We start from the raw sequence: 7,437 nt of genomic DNA on the forward strand, positions 1-7,437 counted from the left end.
ATTGAGTTCCTTTTTTATGGATACGGCCTGAATAAGATATACGTACAGTTTCAAGGGTACATTTTTAAACACCAGAAGTTGAACACCTTCGGTATGGTAATCAAATAAAAACAAATAATATCAAAGGGAGATATGAGTTTGCAGTTTTGATGGCTCAATACTTAATGCTATTTGGATTCGTGCCACTAGGTTAGAGTTAAAGCGTTGTACATATATGAAGTTTCCCTGAATGAGAATTTTAAATGAAGTATTCATAAGCCAAGGATCACAAGTTCATTTTATTTGGTGGGGAGAAAATCAGATTTGAAGTTTAAAATTCATTCCAAATTCGAGTTGTTGTTTTATTAAGTGCATTTGATTTATTCTTTGTTCCTTTTCATATAACTTTTTATAAAATTATATGAGTGCCAATGTTTTTAGGGAAAGAGGTAAAAGTGTAATAATTTCTAATGGCTGCCAATTGCTTGCCGAAATCTTTTGAGAGTATAAGCCACATAAGTATGTGAATTGTAAATTATACTCATAAATCTTGGCCCCCATATGAAATGCCTATTTGACTATATATTCTTCCATATTTCAAGACATGAGAAGGTTAAAATCCACAATTATCTGAAAATCTTGCCATGACAAGAACTAGGTCAGGCCCAGTGATCATGTTCGAAAATTCTCTGAGCGAGGAAGTTGTATGCTCCGCAGGCGCTTCAAGCTAAACACACCAATGATAGATTGTCTGAAACAGAAGAGGACATTTCGGATTGATATCACGTTGAGTGGCACTCAAACCCATCTTTGACATTTATTATCACAGAATGTTGAATAGTAGCGATCGATAGTGTAAAAAAAAGTCAGTTCTCTACCATGAAAACACGAACTGAACCAAATTAAAATTTTACATCCAGTGCTGTCCTGTCGAGGTCAGCTGATCCTCTAAATGCCCTTTACACTGTATGACATTTATTATCACAGAATGTTGAATAGTAGCGATCGATAGTGTAAAAAAAAGTCAGTTCTCTACCATGAAAACACGAACTGAACCAAATTAAAATTTTACATCGAGTGCTGTCCTGTCGAGGTCAGCTGATCCTCTAAATGCCCTTTACCCTGTATGAGTATCCATATAATCAATGCCCATGCCCATACTTTATATGATTCGATCGTCTACCATGGAATCGATGTGACTAGAGGGTAATAAATCTTTCACCTTCCTAGTTGTACCTGCTGATTCCTAATTTAAGTGGAATAAAAACGGTTCATAAAGTGCTATTTCGCTGAATTACGTCATGCTGGATACCGACGTATATAAAAATATGATATACTGAAATGTTGTTCCATTGATTGTATCGCCAGCAGCAAAATAGATCAAATATCATTTATTTCAACGAGAAGGTACATGGAATTTTGATTGGTGAGGTATTAATTTTCATATACATATGCTTTCTACATGGAATGGTTATTTGAAACTAGCTACAAAATCCTCCCAGCATTGATGTTCTTTCATTTCTCAATTATTACTATTCAACGGTAGAAACATATGTATACATCTAGGCGGATCCAACGAAAATTTAATGCCTCGATTTTCCGACTTTAAAATGAAAATGTGGAAAATCGCTTGGACTCTCAACATCTGATTCAAGAGGGAACAACTTTTCCGCTTTTTTAAGAACGTTATAAGTGTGTCAAAGCGATTGTAAATATGGTTTCCAAATTTGACGCTACTGGTTCAGTCGGAAACAAAACGAGGGTGCCTAAAAGAGACGAAGCGAGAGACGTGGCTTCCTGAGGTCATGTAGCAATGGATCCGACCTTTAGTACTAGGAATTTACCCGAGGTATCTGGTGTTTCACGCACAAAAATCATGAGAATCCTTAAACAGCATAAATTCACTCCTCATAAGATACGATTGGTTCAAGAACTGGATGAGGATGATCCCAATCGCCAAATCCAGTTCTGTGAAGTGGTCGGTGATATGCGTCTGCTTCTCGGACCAGTGTTCATTTTACCTTAACGGCATTGTAAACTAGCATAACTGTCGGTATTGGTCAAATGAAAATTATTTCGTGAGGTGCATCCTCAGCTTCCCCGAAAACTCAATGCTAGGGCGGGTATATATGGAAATCACATAATCAGCCATTTTCTATAACCGGTAACGAGCCCGGTAATCTCACTGGCCAAATTTATTTAGATATATAGGCAATTTATCCAGCCCTCGTGCAAGTATATATGGAACAATGCAGAAGACTTTCGAACCATAATTTTCCAACAAGAACGCACCACCTGAGTTCATTCAACCGGTGCGTCAACACTTAGATGTAAATTTTTCATTTTCCGCGTGGATTGGAAGAAGAGTGGCCACCCAGAACATCTGATTTGGCTCCATAGGCGGAAATAGGGGGAAGCAGAGAAAACTGTTTAGACCCAGAAGAAAGAGGAAGAAGAAAAGGAAAAGGAAAAGGTGTAGGAAAAAGAAGAGGAGAGAAAGAAGGAAGAAAAAATCCAAGAAAGAAACCACACAGTCAAAACAGCTCTTCTGGAGCTTCTTTGTTTTTAGCAAATTTTTCATCAAAATTATTTTGTTGATCATTTTCTTAAACGTTCCTCTCAGTTGGATTTCTTTCATACTAGTTTGTATTAAAATGTCTTCAATTTCTTCTTTTCCACTGATGTTTTCATTCATTATATTTATTGAAAGTTTCCTTTGTATATACAGGGTATCCTAGAATGAATAGATAATCTTTAAATGCCTTATGAAAGGGCTATTGGGTGCTCCAGAAAAAATAACAAAAAAATATAGCCTCTGCCGAAATGTCTTTTTTTTCGAAAAAAGAATTTTTTTATACCACGCTACTATTCTCTGCGTCACGGTTATAAATTAATCAAATTTTTCCTCAGTAAAATACTCTTTATAGAATGTAAGGATATATAGTCCATTCAAAAAGGATTGACATCCCAATATGCATTGAAAGTCCAGACACAGCTTAATATCTGATCACAAAAGATCTTCAGTACTTTCTGTAGTTTCAATCACAGAACTTGAATATATAAATATAACCTAGAAAATTATTTGAAAATAAGAAATAATCAAATTCAAAGCATATAAATCCAGTTTCAAAATTGAAACAATCATATTTTAAATCTGTGTGATTAAATTGAGAACATTAACAGCAGTACAAAATTGAAATTATTGTTGGTCAGTGCATAGATTCACATATAATAGGTCTATAGATCAATGTTTAAACACAATACCAACCTGAATTCCACAACACAAAATCTTAATTCTGGGACTATTACCAACTTAAATTTGATTTTCCATAGCCACTCGAGATGTCAATCATTCTTGAATGGACTATATATTCACACAAAAAATGAAAAGCTTCTGTCATTATTCCGGAAAAACTACTCAAAAAATATTCTCCTTCCATGCAGATTTCGAAATGCTACAATGAATCTTCATATCTTGTGTAATTACGAAGTTATTGCTATTAGTGTTGAGGAAGGGTAAATTTCCGTGTGGGGTTGCTAGTCCCCCATCGGGCCCCTCCTCAGGTGGCGGATAGAGGGATGCCTCCCAGATATGGGTGGTACCGGGTAAACCAAATACCCGGGTGGACAAAACTATCAAGTAGCGTCTGACTCCGAGGGAGCGTCTACAAAGAGCATCTGCTCCATATTGGGCGGCTGAAATATATAGGTATACTAGGAAGGCAATGGAAAACCATCTAGTAGATACACTTATTTCCCAGGAAAATCATGATAACGGCTGATAACTACAACGGCCCGGAGTGCGGGTGCCCCTTCAATGGGGCAGAGATGCAAAGAATCTCCCAATCAGCTGGCGTCAAATTTGATACATCAAAAGTGCATAAAATAGACACATGGAATATAAGGAGTATGTTAGAACCCGGAAAGGTACACAACGTTGTGCAAGAGATGAAGATACTACAGATCAGTATCGTCAAACGGGGTGAAGTGGTTATAGCGGGGTGAAGTGGATCAACCGTGTTTTCCCGCATATTTTATCGCGTAACTCATAGACAAGACCCTAAATTGCCGCGAAAAAAACTCTGTGTCTACTTTTACCTCCTAAGATTGCTAACTGGTGCCTTGGATACATCTTCATTCAGTGGCGCAGCCAATATTTGAGGGGGGGGGTTAACACCGAACGATCGTGCAATGTTTGTACTAAAAAAAATTTGAATTGTTGGTATCTTTGAGGGGGAGTTGCCCACTCCCCTAGCTGCGCCAGTGCCTTCATTCAAAAGATTTTATGTTCGGTAGAAATTTATTTTCGTTGTTTATTGTATTTTGTTTCGAAACAAAACATGTTTAGTTTTACACAGAAAGAATAAAGATTTTTTTATTTTTTTCAATGGTTCTAGTTCTGATTTCACAGCACCTGTTGGACTCAAAATAGTTTTTTTTTTCATTTCATCTGATCCACTTCCACCCTCGTATAGTTAAAGTGAATATCCATTGATTTTCAACATGTGATCCACAACACCCTAAAGTACGTGGTGAAGTGGATCGCACTTCAACCAAAAAAATTTCAAAAACTGTACAGCCAAAAATTTTGGTAAATAGGCCAGTCGATAGCGATGAAAGGATCATAGAATCTATATTATGAACGCCAGCCCGTTCGCACTGATATTATGAATCTTATTCCTAAAAAACCTCGATTTTTGATCCACTTCACCCCGTTTGACGTTATACTTGGAATAAGTGAGATGCGTTGGCCTGACTCTAGAAAAGTAGTACTTAATAGATGACCATACCGTTAGTTTACGCAGAGCACAGAAATTGGGTCGCATTAATAATGTCACAGGAAATCACGAAAGCTGCAAAAAACATTTATTGCCCAAACACACGAGAGATTAAAACGCAGAATAGTGCACAAAGAACACTAATAATAGTAATAATACAAACATTGGAAACAGCAGTAAGGGTCCTAAGAAGTGAAGATCCGCTTCTGAAGTTTGTAGCTCAGCATGAACTCGCGAACCACGGAGCCTTCCTATTCCGAGCTGATCAGAGAGCCTTGGAGAAGCTCGGTATAACCGGCGTGTCGATCGATCCTGAGCGTGCTGGAACACCGATCACTCAAGCGGACCAAAGAAGGCTAGCAAGACTGATCCGGAAGTCTCAGTCGAATACATTACTCGAACATCATATGAGTAAGAGCCTGCACTCCATATTTTTCAGGAGTTTAAAAGACCAAGATCTGTCGGAAGAATTGTCTTTCGCCTTTCTAAAGTCGGCTAGCCTTAAGTCAGAGACGGAGGGATTTGTGATGGCATGTCAGGATGGAGTAATAAATACCAGATGGTATAAAAAAAAACATCATGAAAATGGACACCCCAACAACGTGCAGAGCGTGCCATAGTCAACAAGAAACGATTATGCACATTCTTTCCGCCTGCAGAGTCCATGCTCCATCGGGGTATATAGAGAGACACAACGCGGCACTCCGAGTTCTCTACTTCCATCTGAGGGCGGCATATGAGATAGACAAAGAAAGAAAGCTCGAATATACTGGAACTATCCTGTCTCAACAACACGCCAGATCAATGCAATAAAGCCAGACATACTTCTTTTGGACAAAGAGCTGAAGGAATTGTTCGTCGTGGAATTCTCATCCCCTGCAGAAAACAACATGGTGATGAAGGAAGAGCAGAAAAGGCAAAAATACAAAGATCTTGTTTTCGAGCTTGGAACTAATCATAGGATGTCTCGAAGGAATGAGAGCCAACTACGTGGAAGAATTGAAGATTATTCCGGCCTGCAGATCTTGGGCCGAGATACTAGCGCACAGAATGCAGAAGGCGGTGTTGCTTGGGTCACTGCATATCATCAGATCCCATGCCACTTGCAGCTCATCTCTTTTGTTGAGGGACGCTGCAAGGGCCGGATGAAGAACTTCTCCGTCGAAAGTGTGAGGGGTTTTTAGTGAGTAGCCAAACAAGATCTCGGAGTCTCACACTACCTAGAGTGCGGACCCTCTGGGCGCCCATAAAGGGTTTTCCCTTCACACGAAGGAAAAAAAAAAGTAATAATGCAAGAATAATTAGTCAGATCGAAAAAGTCGTCAGTGGGAAATATGGAATATTGTCTGATGGCAGTGTTTAGTGAAAGAGAAGCATAGAGAGAAGAGGAGTAAATGGTAAAGAAAAGCCAATTTTTTCACATCAATATGATAACTTCCTGGCGAGCGCTGATGTCATTCTTAGTATGATGCACGATGCGAGCCACTATTTGTGTCTGTGGCCGGCTATACACAAGAACCGTGATGCTTATTTTTTTTTTTTTGAGCAGAGGGAAAAAATTCACTATGGAATATACAGGGTGTCCGGGGAATAACTGTACATACTCTTACCAGAGATAGAGTTGAACTAGCTGGTTACGGATTGACTATAAAAAATTAATTTCTGGATTTCCCTAGAAAGCTACAAGGTGATTTTCCAACTTCATGGAAATACTTTGACCATCATAAAATCCAAACTTATTGACGGATATTATTGAAACTTGGGAGGTTATTGACACATGCTAAGGTCAAGTCAGAAAGATATCAATTATTTCATTATTCCAGGGCCGGACTCATTAATATTCATTTAAAGTGTTCAGGGAAAAAATAAACAATTTGTATTTCGAATGACAAATAATTGATTCGTTTTTTAGGAAGAAGCTAAATTATGCTTCAATTCTCGGTATCACTCAAAGTCACATCAAGAATTATTTTTTTATGAATTTTTGAATTTGGATAAAGTTCGAAAATTTGAATTTTTCACCACGAAGAGAATTGAAAATGTCATGTTTGAATATAAAATGCGAATGTATTAGTAGAAAATTTACATAAAAGTTCAGAGCTTTAATAAGCACTTCAATAACGAAACAATAACAAATGAAAAAAACTAAAATACAGTAAAGAGTACCTAATAAAAATAAAAATAGGAACGAATGAATTGCTGAGTCAACGATATTTCAAAAGTGGTTCGAAATGAAAACCAATAGCTTGTATACATTACTCTTGCCGAATTTTCAAATTGGATACAGCCTTTCGAATCATATCACCATTATTTCTTAAAATATCGCAACAGTTGATTATTCTGTTTATCAGCTGTTCTCTTCACTGGAAGAAGTGTAACTTTGGTCTATATCATTGTTGTCGAACACCCAGTATACATAAGAATAATTTTGAATTATGCTTCTGTATACCCTATACACATCACCAATTTTTTTTTCAAAATACCTTCATTTACTTCCTCAAAGTGAAATCCGCGTCTGGGATCCAGTATATCAACAAATTATTATAGTCTTCTTCACCTTCAGTGAAGAAAAAGTTAAGAAAATTTATTATTTATTTTCGACCTGCACAAGATGTCCTGTTCAGCTAAAACAATTGCAATTTTCGAACTTTATCCAAATTAAAAAATTCATAAAAAAATA

Source organism: Coccinella septempunctata, chromosome 6 (assembly GCF_907165205.1).
Source record: "Coccinella septempunctata chromosome 6, icCocSept1.1, whole genome shotgun sequence".
Classification (NCBI taxonomy): domain Eukaryota; kingdom Metazoa; phylum Arthropoda; class Insecta; order Coleoptera; family Coccinellidae; genus Coccinella; species Coccinella septempunctata.